This window comes from Lynx rufus, unplaced genomic scaffold (genome assembly GCF_022079265.1).
Source record: "Lynx rufus isolate CCGP_SWC_20201006 ecotype Redwood Valley unplaced genomic scaffold, mLynRuf1.p SCAF_17, whole genome shotgun sequence".
In the NCBI taxonomy this organism is placed as follows: Eukaryota; Metazoa; Chordata; class Mammalia; order Carnivora; family Felidae; genus Lynx; species Lynx rufus.
In genome coordinates this window covers 5,319,973-5,339,748 of record NW_025814831.1, presented here as the reverse complement: position 1 = coordinate 5,339,748, position 19,776 = coordinate 5,319,973, and the positions used below count along the sequence as shown (strand labels likewise).

General features: G+C 36.3%; 11 non-coding genes across 11 annotated transcripts; all 11 read left to right on the top strand.

Annotated features, from left to right (window-relative positions):
- Positions 1–3,398: 3,398 nt before the first annotated feature.
- On the top strand, positions 3,399–3,473 carry LOC124512680 (small nucleolar RNA SNORD113/SNORD114 family). The gene has a single exon (XR_006962202.1). It is a non-coding gene; the product is annotated as a small nucleolar RNA SNORD113/SNORD114 family (small nucleolar RNA).
- Positions 3,474–6,404: 2,931 nt separating this feature from the next.
- Positions 6,405–6,480, top strand: LOC124512687 (small nucleolar RNA SNORD113/SNORD114 family). The gene has a single exon (XR_006962208.1). It is a non-coding gene; the product is annotated as a small nucleolar RNA SNORD113/SNORD114 family (small nucleolar RNA).
- A 2,481-nt stretch (positions 6,481–8,961) lies between these two features.
- LOC124512679 (small nucleolar RNA SNORD113/SNORD114 family) lies at positions 8,962–9,035 on the top strand. The gene has a single exon (XR_006962201.1). It is a non-coding gene; the product is annotated as a small nucleolar RNA SNORD113/SNORD114 family (small nucleolar RNA).
- A 2,115-nt stretch (positions 9,036–11,150) lies between these two features.
- LOC124512682 (small nucleolar RNA SNORD113/SNORD114 family) lies at positions 11,151–11,223 on the top strand. Its single transcript, XR_006962204.1, has one exon. It is a non-coding gene; the product is annotated as a small nucleolar RNA SNORD113/SNORD114 family (small nucleolar RNA).
- Positions 11,224–13,101: 1,878 nt separating this feature from the next.
- Positions 13,102–13,176, top strand: LOC124512669 (small nucleolar RNA SNORD113/SNORD114 family). Its single transcript, XR_006962192.1, has one exon. It is a non-coding gene; the product is annotated as a small nucleolar RNA SNORD113/SNORD114 family (small nucleolar RNA).
- Positions 13,177–14,035: 859 nt separating this feature from the next.
- Positions 14,036–14,110, top strand: LOC124512752 (small nucleolar RNA SNORD113/SNORD114 family). The gene has a single exon (XR_006962257.1). It is a non-coding gene; the product is annotated as a small nucleolar RNA SNORD113/SNORD114 family (small nucleolar RNA).
- A 931-nt stretch (positions 14,111–15,041) lies between these two features.
- LOC124512670 (small nucleolar RNA SNORD113/SNORD114 family) lies at positions 15,042–15,115 on the top strand. Its single transcript, XR_006962193.1, has one exon. It is a non-coding gene; the product is annotated as a small nucleolar RNA SNORD113/SNORD114 family (small nucleolar RNA).
- Positions 15,116–16,264: 1,149 nt separating this feature from the next.
- On the top strand, positions 16,265–16,339 carry LOC124512755 (small nucleolar RNA SNORD113/SNORD114 family). The gene has a single exon (XR_006962260.1). It is a non-coding gene; the product is annotated as a small nucleolar RNA SNORD113/SNORD114 family (small nucleolar RNA).
- Positions 16,340–17,055: 716 nt separating this feature from the next.
- LOC124512665 (small nucleolar RNA SNORD113/SNORD114 family) lies at positions 17,056–17,127 on the top strand. The gene has a single exon (XR_006962189.1). It is a non-coding gene; the product is annotated as a small nucleolar RNA SNORD113/SNORD114 family (small nucleolar RNA).
- Positions 17,128–17,986: 859 nt separating this feature from the next.
- On the top strand, positions 17,987–18,061 carry LOC124512753 (small nucleolar RNA SNORD113/SNORD114 family). The gene has a single exon (XR_006962258.1). It is a non-coding gene; the product is annotated as a small nucleolar RNA SNORD113/SNORD114 family (small nucleolar RNA).
- Positions 18,062–18,902: 841 nt separating this feature from the next.
- Positions 18,903–18,977, top strand: LOC124512754 (small nucleolar RNA SNORD113/SNORD114 family). The gene has a single exon (XR_006962259.1). It is a non-coding gene; the product is annotated as a small nucleolar RNA SNORD113/SNORD114 family (small nucleolar RNA).
- Positions 18,978–19,776: the final 799 nt, after the last annotated feature.

The following is a 19,776-nucleotide window of genomic DNA, read 5'->3' as shown; positions in this document are numbered from 1 at the left end:
CGTAGTTATTTCCCCTCTGCGGGAAAGGAGCACATGTTACCTTTTGTGGTTCTTGGAGATGGATTGTATTTTATTATTATTATTATTTAAAAAAAATTTTTAACATTTATTTACTTTTGAGAGAGAGAGAGAGAGAGAGAGAGAGAAACAGAGTGCAAGTGGGGAGGGGCAGAGAGAGAGGGAGACACAGAATCCTAAGCAGCCTCCAGGCTCCGGGCTGTCAGCACAGAGCCCGACGCGGGGCTCAAACCCACAAACCGTGAGATCATGACATGAGCTGAAGTTGGATGCTTAACCGACAGAGCCACCCGGGCGCCCTGGATTGTATTTTTTTTTTTTATAGAATCGATTCACAAATAAATAAAATGTATCAATGAATGAAAAAAAGAGGACAATTTATACGCTTATTAAGGGAAGTAATGCAACATGGAGTAGTAATATGAAAATCTGAAACTCCGACTTCCAAGAAATGGTCATGAAAGGAGTATATGGTTACTTGCACATAATACTCAACAATGTTTGCTGGTTGCTCAAGGGTTGCGGAGGGATTCTTTTATTAAGGAAATGGCAACACACTGACTCTATAATAACCACACAATTGAGAGCCAAGCAGAGGCCAGCGATGAGAATGATTTATATGGCAACACTCATCATTACTCTTTTTTAAACTGATTTTCATTAAAACAATAAAAAAGAAGCAAGTATGTTACTGACAGTGGTGACTGTGACCTAAATTTGGCTCAGTCTTCTTGTCCAGTGGATCTGATCACAGATACCCGTGATTTTGTGTAACAGCAAGAAGGTGTAATTTTATGTCTCGATCTATTTTTTAAAAGTCAGCAGACTATGGACCAATTAGGAACGCGTGTTTTAATACGAGGATACCGATTCATCTTAGTTTGCCAATGACAAATATTCTAGGAACAATTTTAGGCTCTTCCATTTTTTGCAAGGTGCATTTGGACCTTTCCAAGTTGTGGTAATTTGGTTCCGGGCTGGTGTTTGACCATTCTGAGTTTCCGTTAGAAAAATGGTATTGTTATTCCCTGAATAATAAAATAAACCAGTGAGTGAGTGAATCCATGAATCTCCATAAGTGCATGTAGTGGAGGACTGGGAGATTGTGCCAGGAAACAAATATGTTAAATTCTACACAGCCAAGTCCAATAAAGAGATGATCGCGGCTTTCCCTATGTAGGTAGCAAGGAAAGTCAGATGTCTCTGATTGTTAATAGTTTTTATTTTGTGTTGAGCGATGAATTCAATAGTATTCCTATCAACTAGTAGAAGCTTAACTCAGTAAGAGTACCACCCTTGAGAAATTGGTAAGAATGTGATATGAAGTAGGGCTTCTGATTAACGGTTCCTCTTGGCACATTTCAATTTAAAAAAGCGCACTCTGTCTTCATTGTTTTTACAAATTGGCTTCCCTCCCCCCTTTTTCCTTTGTTCATAGAATGAACACACAGCTGATTTAATCGTTCTATGATCGTGAAGACATGGCTGTGAATTCTGGGACTGAGAAACATAAAGACCGAGGTAAGTAAATATCAGTGTTTGCGTTTAAGGCTTAGATGGGGTTTATTTATGGGAGCCCACTAAATTATTTCAATAAAATAAAGGGTTAAACAGTGTAGGAAATTCAGGCGTGCCAGTCATGAGCCCCAAGTCTAGAATGTGTCACAAACTAAAATTTATGATTACTTTGATTCATCCCAACTAAGAGCCGTTGTTGAAGTGATGGGGGGCATCTCACATATTCTCAAAGCAGTCTGCCTTCTCAACTCATGCTCTTGTCCCATTTGCCTAAAACATACCTTCACTGGGGAAGATCTTAGCTGTTAACTCTCTGAGGCTGGAGCACCCCGGAAGATGGCAGATGTCAGTTTTGTCAGTTGTGGGTTAAGATGACAGGTCTGTGGGTGTTGATGACACTAACTTTACTGTATGGGCAAGTCAAGGGAGAAAGGAGAAGGTGGTCACCAGTCCCTAAGTAAGGGACTGATATGAAGGGAGCGTCCCGATTAATTCCTGTGTGCAAAACAGAGGTTCACTATGAAAAGCGAGTGGCCGTTCGCTTTCCATGAATGGGGGCGGTGAGCAGATCTCGGTTGTATGTAAGGCTTTTGTTCTCAGTTTTGTGTCATTAAAGGGTATTGAGTGTGTAATTCGGATTCATGAATCTATGAATGAATCCTTGCAAGAAGGCATAAATGAACGAAGAACTCGAAAGCTGTGCCCAGATCAATGATGAGTATCGGTGGAGTTACCTGAATCAACACCTTTGATGAAGTCCTCTGTGTAGCTTTGAGGTCCGTTACAGGAAAAGAACCAGTCAATCTCCTCTGTAGAAATTAGCTAATAGTGGAAGTTAGGAAAATTCAATAAGCTTGCCCCAGGCTTTTGTGGTTCATGGATACGGATTATGTTATTTCAAGTGAATCAATGCATGAGTAAAGAAAGAAATGAATACATGAGACGCTAAAAGCCTCCTCATGGAACAATTAACAGAGTGCAGCAAACGCTGTTAATATCGATACAATTCTGAAGGAAAACAGCAAGGCTCACTCGGTAATCCTCTTTTATATGGAACATACTAGTATCTGCAGTTAAGACCCAGTGTCTTGAGTGTCTGTAGTTTGCTGGGGAGTTTTTAAGCTAAGAGAAGGGGAAGTGTTTGCATCAGTCAGTAATCTATGAGATAACCGTCTCTTTAATAGGCGTTGATACAGGTGGAGATTTGTAATCGTTATAGCTCTTAATCTTGGGCTAGGTGTTGGACTCGATCGTGTTTATCGTATTATTTATAAGTAAGAATTCCATACGGGTTTAATAAAGAATAGGATGCTGGGGCCAAAGTTTATTGCTATCTAGCTCTGCCTGAGGAACAGCCATTAAAAATTTTTTTGAATGTAGCCTTAGTCTGCTTTTTCTTACCCAGAGTGAACAATGGCATAGCTGACTCAGTCATTTAGTAAGGAGTTATTGTAGTGAACCAGGAGCATGAAGAATAATTTAAGTAAGTCCCTTAGTTTACATTCTTTGTTTGGATGGGTTGTTCCCGGATGTCACCTGAAGAGTTTCGAAGCAAATAATTGTGCACCACACACACACGAATAAATAAAACACTCCCAAGTATGGATCAATGATGGGAATGTATTATAGACCCAAAATTATGTGTAATCTAAATCAGCACCGCAGAGGTAATTTTAGAAGAAAATATAATGTTATTTAATTTGTTTTCAGAGCAGTTTCATATTATTTCTTTCTTTACGTTTATTAGCTCTGCAGGAGAAAAGCCTAAAATTCAAGGATCTTGTTTTTGGGATTTTGTGATTGTGTTATTATTATTTGTGAATCAGAAAATGAATCAATAAACAAAAAAAAATTTCCTAGCATGGACCAGTGATGAATGTCATGGGGTTTCTGAAACAAGAATTTTGATTAAACCCATCTGCAACTCTGAGGTCCATTACAAAGGAACACCTTATTATTCTCTTCGTGGGAAATAAAAGCCTTCAGCATCTCATTCGTGGGCTTTTGTGGTTTGGGGTATGAATTGCATTATTATAATACAATTAGCCCATGAATAAAGAAATACATCAATGAATAAAGAATAAGAAGGATATGCATGCACTACTTTTAGGGCACACAATGAAACAGGGATCATTATTACAACAATTTTGAGATTCTTAGCCCTAATAAATTAGCAGTTAAGGCTTTTATCACTTTGGTGAGGGGCATATGGTCAACTGTGCCTAAGAGTCAATGGTTTGTTCTGTGTTGAGGCACATTGCCAATTGATCATTCTATTAAGGAGAGGAAAATACATTTACATAAATAGTTGATTGAATAAACTATCTAATTGAGAGAGAGAGAGCATGGTGATACTGTTTCATTCGGCCACACTCATGATTAATGCAGTCTTCTTAGGCCGTTTTGTGTAAGCAAACAAACACTAAAGAATCAGTTCGGTATTCTTCCGGGTAATGACATAAGGACAAATGTAAATATTATTCAAGGTACTTCTCCAGTGTGGGTGGGCTGACACATATTGAAGTATAATTATAAGTGAACAAATGCATATGCATTTAGATCTCAGTGTTTTTTTTAAGTCAGCCAACAATACATTAGAGGAAAGCATGCAGTTGAATTTAAAGGTCATGATGTGTCATGTTTTACCCAACTCATATCCATAGGAAGGAAAAGAGTTCTAGGCCTTTCTGCTGGTGCATGTAGGCATTTGTAAATAGTGAGCATTTTGCTTCTGTTTTGATGGTTGTTTAATTTGGGGGATTCTTTTAGAAAAATGAAGGGATGATCTTACTATCCCGTGAGTAATTACATGGGATAATTAGTGAGTGAATTAATAAATATATTAAGTAGGGTCAGATTTGGATCACTGGTGAGATTGTGCCCTGAATGGAATCTCCCAGGTATCCAGTGCTGCACAAATAAATTTCTTTCTTTTTTTTTTCTGGAATAAAGTTTTTAAATATGCAATTTATTGTCAAATTTGTTTCCATACAACACCCAGTGCTCATCCCAACAAGTGCCCTCCTCAATGCCCATCACCCACTTTCCCCTCCCTCCCAAGCCCCGCCCCCCATCAACCCTCAGTTTATTCTCAGTTTTTAAGAGTCTCTTATGGTTTGGTTCCCTCCCTCTCTAACTTTTTTTTTTCTTCCCCATCCCCCATGGTCTTCTGTTAAGTTTCTCAGGATCCACATAAGAGTGAAAACATATGGTATCTGTCTTTCTCTGTATGGCTTATTTCACTTAGCATCACACTCTCCAGTTCCATCCACGTTGCGACAAAGGCCATATTTCATTCTTTCTCATTGTCAGGTAGTATTCCATTGTGTACATAAACCACATCTTCTTTATCCATTCATCAGTTGATGGACATTTAGGCTCTTTCCATAATTTGGCTATTGTTGAGAGTGCTGCTATAAACATTGGGGTACAAGTGCCCCTATGCATCAGTACTCCTGTATCCCTTGGATAAATTCCTAGCAGTGCTATTGCTGGGTCATAGGGTAGGTCTATTTTTAATTTTCTGAGGAACCTCCACACTGTTTTCCAGAGCGGCTGCACCAGTTTGCATTCCCACCAACAGTGCAAGAGGGTTCCCGTTTCTCCACATCCTCTCCAGCATCTATGGTCTCCTGATTTGTTCATTGTAGCCACTCTGACTGGCATGAGGTGATACCTCAGTGTGGTTTTGATTTGTATTTCCCTGATGAGGAGTGACATTGAGCATCTTTTCATGTGCCTGTTGGCCATCTGGGTGTCTTCTTTAGAGAAGTGTCTGCTCATGTGTTCTGCCCATTTCTTCACTGGATTATTTATAAATTTCAACAAAAAAGATGATCTTGGCTCTTACCTACATGGGTGGCAAGTACAGACAGATATTCCTGATAATTTTCAGATATTCCTGAACCTGACCACTAGGTTCAGTGGTGGTCATTGTATTATTTAAAATAAAAAAAAATTCCACAAATTAGTAAATATTAAGTAGAGCTCTGTCTTTCCAATGTTTAGGAAAGTATGCAAACTCAGGTTTATGGTTACTTGATTTTTGATCATTTAGGATAGTTAAATGTAGACTGATTCTTTTTAAAGTTTGCTTTTTACTCCTCAGAATGAACACACTCTACCAGATTTGATTATTATCTCATGGTGAAGATCTTGCCTTTTACCTCTTTGGGAAAGACAGAAGAGATAAGTGTAAGCAATAATCAATGTTCATGTATTGCTTGCGGGGCTTAGTCATGGGTATTCATTGAGATGTTTGGAAAGAGTAAGTGGCCATATACATGGACAATTCAAAGGTGATCTTGCATTGACCGAAGACTAAAATGCGTTTATGAATTCAGAATTATGATTAATCCATTCCAGCCATTACTGAATTCATCAGGACAAAGGATGAAAGGCATGTTAGCAATTTTCAAAACATTTTAATATCCCATTTCATTTTTGTTCCACGGTGGATTCAAACACTTCTCCACTGGTTGATATTATTATAGACTGTGAACCCGGCAAGGGCGGGGAACCATAGGAAAATGGAAAATGTTGCCTTTTCCTTAGTTGTGGTACAGAATGGCAGTTCACTGTACCATCTTTGAAGTATGGATGTTAAATGAAAGAGGCCCAAGGAGGGACCAATGACTAATGGAATTAGGATGATGCCAAGAAATGGATTGATTCATATTGGCAATGCTGCGGTGCATGGCACAAGGAGAACTAGTCTTGTAGCTCTGTAGGAAGTAAACTTTCATGGACTTCATGTCTTCAAGGATGTTGGTCTTATTTTCCTAACGCTTGCTCGTTGACCATATTATTAACGAGTCAAGGAATAAGTCAAGAACAATATATTAAGTGAAGGCACAGAATACCAAGTCTGGATCAATGATGAGTGTGCGTGGGGCATCTGAATAAAATTTTTGATTAAACCCAGTCTGTAACTCTGAGGTCCATTGCATCTATGGGAAATGTTCTTATAGAGGAAGTTAGAAATAGTCAAGAATCGTGTTCTTGATTTTTTTTGTTGTTGTTCACAGATAGGGATTGTATTATTATAAGTTAATCGATGCATGAATGAGTAAAGTTTAAGTGAAGGGATGGGTTGTACCTTATTTAATTATGAGAGGAGCTAATGAACCAAGGATTACTGTTAATATAACTTTTTGGAATTTTGAGTTAAAGTAAAATGGTATAAGGCTGCTCCTCCTTTGGGAATGTATAGATAGATATTTGTGAACATCAGTGTTGTTGTTCTGAAGTGGCAGTGAGTTGGTGGCCTATCTCATCTTAAAAAGGGACAAAAAACTCATATGATTACATAGCAATCAGCAATACGTAATATAATACATGTATTCAACTGTAATAGAGCAAATCATGATAAACCCATTAGTGTAAAATGAGTTTTAATAAGCAATAATTTAATACAATCAATAATAAAAAATAAAAGACATTATTCAATAACTGTTGAAACTTAGAAAAGGTCAAGGGGCGCCTGGGTGGCGCAGTCGGTTAAGCGTCCGACTTCAGCCAGGTCACGATCTCGCGGTCCGTGAGTTCGAGCCCCGCGTCGGGCTCTGGGCTGATGGCTCAGAGCCTGGAGCCTGTTTCCGATGCTGTGTCTCCCTCTCTCTCTGCCCCTCCCCCGTTCATGCTCTGTCTCTCTCTGTCCCAAAAATAAATAAACGTTGAGAAAAGGTCTAAGCATGAACACCAAGAAGGTGAATATAGTAATTGTGTTCATTGATTTTTATTTAAAAAAAAGTAAATGTGTTTCGTTGATGATTTCTGTGAGTGAAAAGCCAATGGATACATTTAGTATCACTCAGCCTTCTTGGGAAGTATCCTTAGGGCTCACGATCATCGGTGCTATTATTATTAGTGAGTAAAAGAATGATTTTATATCACCATCTGTTATCTAAAAGAACATAAATCATAGGTCAGTGAGGAGCATATATAATGTATAAAGGAGCATGACTAACTCTGTTTTACCCTCTTCAAGTCCACGGGCCCCTCCTTCTTTGGGGAAGGATCATATAAACCCACTCTCTAAAGTACATCTTGCTGTCAACACTTAAATCCAAATTAATGAAAAATAAAAACTCAGTTCCTCAGCAACGCTAGTCACATTTCAGGCCCTATGTGACCAGTGGCTACCACACTGAGTAGTGCTAATAGAGAATGTTTCCATCACTGCAGCAAGTTCTACCAGTGCAGACAGTGCTGAGATAGAAAGTTGTATGTAGTAGTATTTAGTTTTGGGGAGTTGATGGCTCTACCACTTTGTGTTTTTTGTAGGCAAAAAAAGAGTATCTAATTAAATTATCCTTAGAGTTATGTAAAAAGTGAGTACATAGATTAATCGAAAAACACGAGAATTAAAGTACAGTACGGCTCATTGGTCAGATCGTTTCATGAAAGAAGAATTTAAATTCAACCCATTTTGCTAACGTGTTCTCACTGAATGACTCTGTGGACTTTTACTTTTATTTGGTAGGTTATATAGACAGATATCCATAATAGTTATAGTTCTTTTAGTGTTGGGCAGAAGATTATAAAAGGTCTTCAGTGTATTAATTCCTACTAAAAATTGAATAAGTCAGTAAGGGCAAAGGATGATCCTGTTGTATTGATGAAAATGTGGCACAAACCAATATTTATGATTCATCTACTAATGCAGAACCAATTTTTATTTAAAAATATAAATTTATACTTTTTATTCTTTAAAAAAATCTATCTTATCCTCCTGAACGAATACTCCACATTGGATTCAGCCATTGTCCAATGAAGAAGCTCTTGACTGTTACTTCTGTGGGTAAGGGGCAAATAACAATCAAAGTTTGTGCTTGGTTTGTATGGTTTGTCCATGTGTGGTCACTAAGGTAGTTGAATAGAACAAAAAGCTATATACACGAAAATAAAATCTGAGAACACCAAGTAAGGACCAATGGTGGGAATATGTTCTGGGCCAAGGAGTAGAAGTAACCCATTTCAGCACAACTGAGATGCATTTTTTGTTTTTAAAGATGGAAGGCATGTACTTGATTTTTGGAACTGTTTGCTATTCCGTATTGTTTCTAAACACAGTTGATTTAAGCGTTTCCATTTTGAGAGAGATCCAGGCTATATTAACTGTTTAGAAGAAGGAAGCTCTCAGAAGGTGGAGCATATTGTGTGTGTTCTAGAAAAACCATTGTGGTTTTTTGTTGTTAATTACACTGCGCTTAAAATTGGACAAATTAAAACATGGCCCAATCCTGGGACATTTTTAATGATGGTATTGATACAAAGCAAGGTTCACACTAAGATCTAGGCTAAAAGCTCTGTGGGAAATCGGTCTAGAGACCGATCATAGTACTATCAACTATCTTGTTCCAGGAGTTGGTAATTCCTGGGAAAATGAAGATAGAAATGAATGAAGAAAAAGAGTGCCAAGTCTGGACCAATGATGAGATTGGAGGGTGTCTGAATCAAAAACTTTGATTAAAGCCATCTGTGACTCTGAGGTCCATTATTTAAAAGTGGCCTCATATTTTCCTCTATGGAAATGAGCTTAGAGCAGAATTTCTGAATGTTCAAATACCTTGATCATGGGTATACACACTATGGGAATAGCTTGAATTCTTGTAAGTAAATCATGAGTGAATACATGAAGAAATATATAAATGAGTAAATATAAAGAAACCTGGGTATAGGCCAATTATGAGAGTAGGTAATGACACTGGGATTATTACACGTTTCTGAGGCATTGAATTCCAGTGAAATCTATTTGTAAGGGCTGTTGCCCCCTTTTTTGGAAGGAGTGGGTAGACAGATGCACGCAAGATTCAGCATCTTTGTTTGATACAGGTGGTTGCCTGCTGGTTGGTTGTTTGTATTTAGAAAAGGAAAAATTGCATATACAAATAATTCATTAAATGTTTAATTGGAAGAAGAATGAGCACAGTTCATATTAGAATGTGCCTTAGGAACAGAGTTATTATTAATGTACCTCTGTTCATTGAGTTTTATTAAAAACAAGGAAAAAGATCTCATGTTTAAAGTTCTGTGGCTAATGTAGTGGACATGTGGAGACAAAACAATGCTATTCAAGTTTCCTGTCTAATATTAGTTAATTTCCAGATATTGATGAATTGTTACATTTGAGTGGATTAAATGCTAATCACAGTTTTTAAAAGGGGGCAAAATGTGGCCCAGTAAGAAGCAAAAATAATCCTTATCTATACTTCTGATCCTCTCTTCCTAACTTGGTTATGGGCATGTAGTCACTTGTACATGAAGAGCATTTCTATTCTGGGTTGTTCATGGATTTACCATTTTGTTTGTGTGTGTGTGTGTATAGGTGTGTGTGTTAGTATACTTGAATGTATGATCAACTATTCCACAAGGCATTCCATAAATGAATAAATAAAACAATGAACAATTGAATTAACATATGAGTAGGGTGAAAGCATAGATCTTGGTGACAATATGCCATGAGTCACAAATTTAATGTCATCTATTTCTACACAAATTGAGTTCTTCAAAAAAAAGATTGTCTAGGCTCTTGCCTATATGGATAAGGGGTGTGTAGACAGATATGTGCAATAGTTTTTATTTTTATGTGATGAACTCAACAGTGTTCATTGTATTATTTAAAATTTATAGTTAAATCAGCAAATTAAAAAGGAGTGATGTTCTTGGATCAGTGATGACAGTGAGAAGTGAATCAGCTTCCTGAGTAATTTTGTACCACACAACTGTTGTCCTTTAAATCAATCTAAATCTGGACTGTTCATTCTTTCGAATATTGACACTTGACTCCAGAATGGAGACCATGGCTGATTTAACCAGTCTCTACTGATGAAGAGCTTGGCTGTTATCTTTCTGGGTAAGGAACCTAATGACTAAAGTAAAGAAGAGGCAAAAGATCTTGTCAATTGGGGTGAATTTTTCATTAGTGTTCACTGAATTATTTAAATGAAGTCATAGAGAAATCAGTGATATGAATGTGCTATGAAGCAAAGATTATGATTAACCTGATTCAGTACAATTGGGGTTAAAAATAAGACAGAAGACATTTTATTCATTTTCAAAGTAGATTAATAATCCGTCTTATTTTTGCACTGCATCTGGCTTCAACTTGTATCCAGTACTAAAATCTACGACCGCACTGTTGAACGTGGTTGTCCCTAGCCACATGTGGCTATTTAAATCTAAAATAATTAAAGTCCAGTGAATCTTAAATTCAGCTCTTCAGTTGCACTAGCCCCATTTCAAGTACCCAGTAGCTACATGTGGCTTATAGTGACCATATTAGAGAATGCAATTTAGCACATTCGTATTCTGATGCAGAGTGCTATTGGGTAGCTCCTTGGTGAAGGAGTACACAGAAAGATGGCAGACGGTTGGAATAAGACGCAAGGATGTTAATTGATCCATGCATACCTCACTGAGGGCCACTACTAAGGATATTTTTAGTTTATGGGAAAAGAGTCTGTAAATAGACCTTGGTCATATCCAAGGATCTTGTTCTTGTTTTTGTTTTTTTTTTAAAGTCATGGACATTGATTTTATTACTGTTGATGAATCAATGTTGATGGATCAATGAATGGATCCATAAACAAAGGTATAAATGAAGAAAAAAATGGATCAATGATGAGTACCCTGGGGTGTCTGAAATCAAGGATTTTGATTAAACCCTATAACTCTGAGGTCCATTACAAGAAGATTCCTCTCTTTGGTCTCTATGGGAAATGAGTTTATTCTAGGAGTTAAAAATACTCAGGAGTTTGCTCTTGGGCTTTTAAGTATTGTATTTTCAGTAAATCAATGCATGAATAAATCAAGAAACAAATAAATGAATAAAGACAAAATGGGTTATTTCTGGTCCAAATAGGAGAGTATGTAATGTAATATATATAATATAAAAATCAATGTTAATAAATTTCTGAAGCACTGCGTTCCAGTAAAATAAATGGATTAAAGCTGACCCTTTTGGGTAAAGAGAATTTAGATAAATGGATGTAAGAACCCATGTTGTTTTGCTGGGTTGGGTTGTTGTTTTTTTGTTTTACTCAGAGAAGAGCAAAACATGTACTTAAAATTAATTATCAATTAAATAACTACGTAATTGAAAGAGGGCTTACACATGGACTTTTGTTGAGAATGTGTCCCATGGCCAGTTACAATTAATCCAACGATCTTCGCTATGTTTTTAATTAAAAAAAAAAAAACAGGAAAAAAATCATCTGGTCTTTTTTCTGTGCCTAAGGAGCATATGGACAGGCGTTAATATTGTCTTGTTTCTGTTGATTCACAAATATTGATGATATTATTAAAAATGAATAAAAGAACAAGTAAATATATTAATCAATTATTTGAAGGAAGACAAAGCATGGACCATGAGGAGCATGTGTTCTGGAACAAGGAGACTGATTAATCCAGTTCTACCAAACTGCTCTCCAGATAAAGAAAATAAGACTTACGCTCTTAGATTTTGGGAATGGTGAATATGCTTAGATTGACTTTCTTTTTGTGGCTTGGTGCAATTTCTTTAAAACAGCACAAGATAAGTGACTCCATATGTGACTATGTTAATACATACCTACAGAAAGGTGGGACAAGCGTGGGCAATTGCTGAGAATGTGCCTGAATCTAGGATTCAGATTAATATAGTTCTTTCCAAGCAAGATTCGTTTAGAAGAAAGATATAGCTCTTGCCTGGCCGAGTAGGGGGCGTATAAACAGACAGGAGTGGTTGTCGTGGTTCTTATTATTTTTAACTGGTGTTGGTTTCCAAGGCATTCATTATATCAGTTAAATTTAATGCTTGAATCAATCAAGCAATAAATATGCTATTCAGAGTTTTAATACATAATGAGCACTAAGGTTTATTTCTAATCATTTATTGTTGACTTGAACGCAATTAAAACATTGGAATCTAGACTGTTCTATATCTATCGGTCCACCTATCATCTACATAATTGAATCTTTTTATTTTCATATTTGCTTTATACTCTACAGAATGGATGAACGATGAATCAATTATGGAGTATAGAAACATGTAAGTAACAGTCAAGGTAATTGCTTTTGGCTTGGTGGTTTGTCATGGGTGTTAACTCCGTTATTGAAAGGGAATAAATGGCTACATATACTAATAAAATGAATGAAGGTCATGTGTGGGCCAGTTCAGCACATCTGTGGTCAATTAAGGAGAAGAAAGCAAAACGATTTTCTTCATTTTCACAGTTGATTATTCAATTAATGAATGGAAAACGTATTATTCAATTTGAATTTTGAGTCACAGTTGATTTAAAACTCCCTTTATTTACAGAGGCATAGTTTGGTCACAGTGAAATAGTAAAATGGGGTTAATATGAAGTATCATATTAATCTATACAGGAAACATTGTGGGCAACTAGTGAAAGATATATATCAGGGAGGTCGGGGGGATGTAATTCTATACAGAAATGTTAGAGATATCCAAGGATCTTGTCTCAAGTTTACATGACCTTTAGGCATTTTATTATTATTAGGGAATTGATGAATTAATCATTTAGACATGTACATATGACTGAACATAGTGAAGGCCAATCCTGGACCAATGATGATGATTGGTGGAGTATGAGTTCTGGATGATGGACACTGTGTAACTGGAACTCTGAGGTCCAGCACGATCCGAAATCTGGTCTATACCTTCTTTTGGAAATGATCCAATGGACAGATGTTAAGAATATTTAAGGTTCTTGTTCTTAGTTTGTGTGTTCATGGAATTTGATTCTATTATTGTGAAGGGATCAACAAAAAGAATCAAACAAGTCTATAAATAAAGCAAGAAAGTGAAGCCTTGTCCAGTTAGGAAAATATATGGCAACGTCAGAAATAATATTTATATATTGTAAACACTAAATTCCATTAAGAAGTAAACGTCCTAAAGGTATTATCTCTTTGGCTAAGGTTAATATATGTATGGTGCAAATAATAGCCCATTTTCTTGTTTGGTCAGGGCCTTGTTCAACGTTGTTTGTTATCTCAAGAAAAAAAGCATCACGGTTTAATACATATCTAAATGACAAGTTAAATGCAAGGAGGCATATAAGGATAATGGATGGAGAGAATATTTCAGTCTTTTTTATCATCTGTTTTTGTACTCTCAGAATGGATGTGCCAGGCCAGTTGGAGCATCTCCATGGTCATGAGCTGTTTGTTGCCTAGGAGCGTAGGGACCAGTGTGAGTATCATCAAATCTTGGTCTTGGTCTGAGAGGTTTTTAAAGGTCCAAGAAGGCCAACCATGGACTAGTGTAAATACGGCATTGCCATGAGCAGTGTGTTGATGATGGCAAAATTCAGAATGATTAATGAGAGATACCATCAATGTGGTAAATGATCCTGTAGGTAGATATTACAGATACTTAAGACTATTATTCTTAAGGTTTTGCGATTCAGAGTTATTTACTTAATTATTAATGAAATGAGGAATTAATCAATAAGCAAATGTGGAAACGAGTGGAGAAGAAGAGGGCCACTTCTGGACCAATGATGACCACTGGTGGCGTATGAATCACGGATGATGAATATTACGTGTCTGAAACTCTGAGGTCCAACCAATAAGAAATATAATGTGTTCCTCCTGTTGGAAATAATTCCGTGGACAGATGTAAGGAGTACACAGGATTTCGTTCTTTTCCTACATGTACATAGTTTTGATTTCATATTTATAAATGGATCAATGATAGAACCATAAAGAAATATATAAATCAGTAAATATAAAAAGAAGAAGCATTGTTAAACTCCAAAAAAATGTGGTGAAGCAAGGAATACTATTAATATGAATTGAAATCACAGAAGTCCATTAAGAATTAATGGACCAACTGTGTTATCTCTGTGCAGGGATCATACAGGCACTGATTAATCACGGTCACTTTTGTTGTTACAGACCAGTCTCATGGGTGAGGTTGTTCATTTTGTTAAGGGGAGAATGTGTAAATATTATGAAAAAATAATAATCAAATGAATGAGTGAATGGAGTGTGAAAGCAAGGCTGAATGGAGAGACTGTCTCAATTTTTAAAATCATTTCTCCTGCTTTGTACTCCTCAGAATGGATGCAGTTAAGCTGATTCTCTGTGGTTGCCTCCATTGTCAGGAACACAGACACTAATGTGAGTAATGGTTACAGGGGTTTTAGTTTGAATGGTTACTTTTTAAAAAGTGCCGTAATAAGATGTATTTTGTCTGAGCAGAGAAAGCCAACTGAGGCCCAATGATATTGGGTATATATATGCTATTATATGAGACAATGTGTTGATAAACCATGTATGACACATTGAAAATAATTAATATAAGAAATATACTGATGTGGTAAGTGATTGTATAGGCGGATGGAAGGACATTTGATTGTATAGGGTGGATGGAAGGGACATTTAGTTCTTTTTATTTATTTTTTTAATTCATAGGTATCTGTTTTATTATCACCAGGGAATTGGTAAATTAGTTAATAAACATTGATGGCAATGAAGAAAAAGAGACCCAAGCTTGGATCGATGATGAGGCTGGTGCCGTATGAATCACGCATGATGAATGATACGTGTCTGGAACTCTGAGGTCCAACACATAGGGAAATCTGTCTACTGCCTCTTTTGGAAATGATCCTATAGGCAGATGTTGAGAATATACAAGGATCACGTTCTTGGCCTCTGTGCACACGGATTCTGGTTCTGTTATTATTATTGGCTATATTAAAATTATAACTAGCCAATAAACAAATAGAAATAAATATGAATAAGTAAAACATTGGCGAATTATGAAAATGTGTCATGAAGTAAGAGAATCTATTAACATATGTTGAAAACACTGAGCTACTTAAGAAGACATGGTTCAAAGGTGTTACTTCTTTGGCTAATGATTATACAGGAAGTACAAGTAACCATCATTGTTCCTGTTCTGGCTCAGTGGCAAATTTGACGTTCGCCTTTTTTTTTTTTTTTTGTTTATTTATTTTTGAGAGACAGAGTGTGAGTGGGGGAGGGGCAGAGAGACAGGGAGACACAGAATCCGAAGCAGGATCCAGGCTCTGAGCCGTCAGAGCCCACGCGGAGCTTGAACTCACGAGTGTGAGATCATGACCTGAGCCGAAGTCGGCCGCCCAACTGACTGAGCCACCCCAGGCACCCCCGATATTCACTTTCTTAAGAGAAATATTAATACATATTACCACCAAATAATTAACACCTAAATTACTCACTAAATAAGAGGTTAAATGCAAGGATTGCATAGAGAGGTGGAGAGATTGTGTCTCAGTTTTTTGTTTTTTTTTTTTGGTTTGTTTTTCTGTTCTGTCTGCTTTGTACTTCTCAGAGTGGGCACACCAAGGTGATGAAAGCCATCTGCCATGGTTACAGGCTCTATATGTAGGAGATGGAGACCAGTGTGAGTACAAAGTTCTCATCTTATTTTTGCTGATTTGTTTAGCATGTTGACTGTAATATTAAAAATATTTAAATATATAAAAAAAGGCCAGCCCCATGATAAATATGAAATTGACATGAGACATTATATTGATTAACCAGTGTTTGCAACATGGTAGATGATTGATAAAATATATATTCAAGGAGGTGGCAGTGATTCTATGGACAGATGTTAGGGATACTTGGGGGTCTTATTTTCAAGTGTTTTTGATTCATAGATATTTTATAGTTATGGATTTATTGATAATCACTGATAAATGTAGAAGTGAGTGAAGAAAAAGAGGGCCAGTTCTGGACCAATGATGACCACTGGTGGCGTAGGAGTCATGGATGATGAATACTACGTGTCGGGAACTCTGAGGTCCAACAAAATAAGAAATCTAGTCTCTCTTCTCTGTTGCAAGTGACCATATTGACAGGTGTTAGTAACTGACAAGGATCATGTTCTTGTTCCTTGTATTCATGGATTTTAATTCTTTTAGTATAGAGAAGTGCAAGAATCAATAATCAAATACAAATAAACATGAATAAGGAAAGGATTGTAAAATATGTAAGTTAAGAAATACCTAAGTGGTTGAGTAAATGAAATGTGGAATTCAAAGCCAAAGAAAATAAGGTCTAAGGGTTTTTTTTTTTTTTTTTTTTTAATATCACCTTCTGTGTTTTGCACTTCTCAGAGTGGATGCCCTGGAGCTAATTTAAGGATTCTTCCATGGTCACAAGGCGTCTGCTTGTCTCTGTGTGTTTGGTGTATAGAAATGTGAGTTTTTATGGGTATATACTTTGTATTTGAAAGTTATGAAATATAATAAAAGAAAGCCACCCATGGTCCATTGATAAATATGGAATTGATATTGCATTGCATTATATTGATTAATCCCCGTATGAAACTTTGAGGGTGATTAATCAAGAACATATATTGATATAGTAAATGATTGTATGGACAGATAAAGGACTATTCAAGGCCTGTAGTCTAGGGTTTTTTTTTCTTTTTTTTACTTATAGGTATTTATTTTATTATTTATTATTTGATGAATTAATTAATAGACAAAGGTAGATAAAAATGGAAAAAAAGGCCAAGAGTGGACCAATGATGATGGCTGGTGGCGTATGACTCGTGGTTGATGATTACGTGTCTGGAACTCTGAGGTCCAGCGTAAAAAGAAATCTAGTTGATTATCTCTGTTGGAAATGATCCTATAGACAATTTTAGGATTTCACAAAGATCTTGTTTGGGGGTCCTTATGTTCATGAATTTTGATTCTATGGTAGTAAGTGAATCAACAAAAAGATCAATATACAAATATATATAAAGGAAGATGAAGGGGTGAAGCATTGTATAGTTATGAAAAATGTAGTAAGACAAGAATAAGAGAGAAATAGTTCAAGGTGTTACCTCTAGATAACGATGTTATAGATAATATAAACAATGGCCAATATTCTTGTTCTGGGTTAATGGAAAGCTCAACGTTTTTCTCGATAAAAAGTAAAATGCATATTACCCCAAATTAATATACAGCTTAATTACCAGGTAATGAAATGTAGACACAAGGATCAATAGAGAAAATGTATCAATCATGTTATTATCTACTCTGCTTTCTACTTTTTAGAATGGACACATCCAAGGTGGTTTAAATAGTATGCCTGTAGGAACATGGAAACCAACGTGAGTAATAGTCAATGTTTTCATCTCACTTTGGGTGGTTTCTTTAGGGGATTCTCTGTAATATTTAAAAACAAGTATTCAATATAAGAGAAAAGACCAGTCATGACCCAGTCATGAAATTGGAAATTTATGAAACATGATGTTGATTAATCTACTTGTACAACAATGAGGATGAATAATGGGAGGCATTTTAACGAGGCAATGATTCTAAAGAAAAATGATAGGGATACCGAAGGCCCTTGTCCTTGGGCTTTTGTGATTCATAGTTAGTTACTTAATTACCGTAGTGAACTGATGAGTTAATTTTTAAAAAATGTATATGCGAATAAAGAAAAAGAGATCCAAGCGTGGACCAATGATGACAGCTGGTGGCGTATGAGTCATATACGATGACTGCTACGTGTCTGGAAGTCTGAGGTCCAACACGATTGATGTTAGGAATATACAAGGTTATTGCTCTAGTAATCATGGATTCGTGAATTTCTGTATTATTAATATAAATGAATGGATCAATGATAGAACGAATAAATAAATCTATAACTAAATAAAACCATGGAAGAAGTCTTATCAACCATGGATATATATGCAGTGAGGCAGGAACTACTATTAATGTAAACTGAAGAAACTGATAGAGGCTAAGAGATAAACGGATCAAGGGTGTTACCCCTTTTTCTAAGGATCGTAACATTACATTTATATTTATGTTTGTTATATGTGTATAAATTAGGAAAAGTAATAAATACCTTTATGAATGAGTAAATGAAATGAGGAAAACAGGACTGTTTAGAGAAGTCCTCAATTTATTTTATCATCTTCTCTGCTCTGTACTCCTCAGAATAGGTACATGCGTGAAGTTGGGTTGAAGCATCTTTCATGGTCACGAGCTCTGTGGTTGTCTTGTCTAATGAGCATAGAGGCCAACGTGAGTAAGAGTTAAAGTTCATGTCTTTGAGAATTTATTTTCAGGTACTCACTGTATTGTTAAAAGTGTGAAATATAATAAGAAATGCCAGCCATCATGAATGATAAATACGGGTTTTATCTGCTGCGTGATAAGTATTAGTCCACATATGGAACTTTGATGATCATTCACGAAATAGATATATCAATGTGGCAGATGATCCTACAGGCAGATATAGAATATTCATTGCTCTTATCCTTGGGCGTTTGTGAATCACGGCGTTTTAAGAGTTAATATTAGTGAATTCATGAATTGGTCAGTTACCTTATGCAGATGAGAATGAGGAGGAAGGAGGCCCAGATCTGGACCAATGATGATAGTTGGTGGCGTATGAGTCATGGATGATGAATATTACGTGTCTGAAACTCTGAGGTCCAATAAAAAGAAAGATCATCTCTTGCCTCTTTTTGCCATGATATCATAGACAGATATTAGGAAAAGAAAAGAATAATTTTCTTGTTTTGTGTTTGTGAGTTTTGATTTTGCTGTACAAAATAGCCCAAAGAGGTAATCAGTATACAAGTATAAATAAGTTGAAATGAAGAGAGTGAAGCAAGTTTGCTCTCAATATACATGGTGAGGCAATAAAAGCCATTAACATACACAGAAAATGCTGCAGTTCATTGAGAAAACGTAAGTGGTTCACATGTCTTACTCTTTGGCTAAGAATGATACAGAGACCACGAAGAACAGCCAAAGTTCTTATTCTGTGTTAGTGTTAGACTTGATATTGTTCATTTTTTAAAAGATAAATAATAAATACGATCCCAATTCACTGTATTCCTAAAGGACTCACTGAATGTAGATAGGACGTGTGGGTCGATAGAGAGTATCTCAGTCTCGTCGTTTTCTGTTCTGCTTTGTATTATTCCTCAGCATGGATGCACTTGAACTCACTTAGGTGTTTGGCCGTGATCGGACGCTCCATGGATGCCCCTTGCGTGTAAGAGGATGGAGACCAATGTGAGTGACAGTCAGATTCTCCTTCTAGTTTAGGTGGTTTGTACAGGATATTCAGTGTCATATTAAAAATTTGAGGAAGTCCAAACACAGCTCAATGGCAAATATGGCATTGTCATGAAACATGTTAACTAATCAATATTGTCCACAATGAGGATCATTAGTCAAATAACTGTAAAGATTCAATAGGCAGATGCTAGGGATACTTAAGGATCTT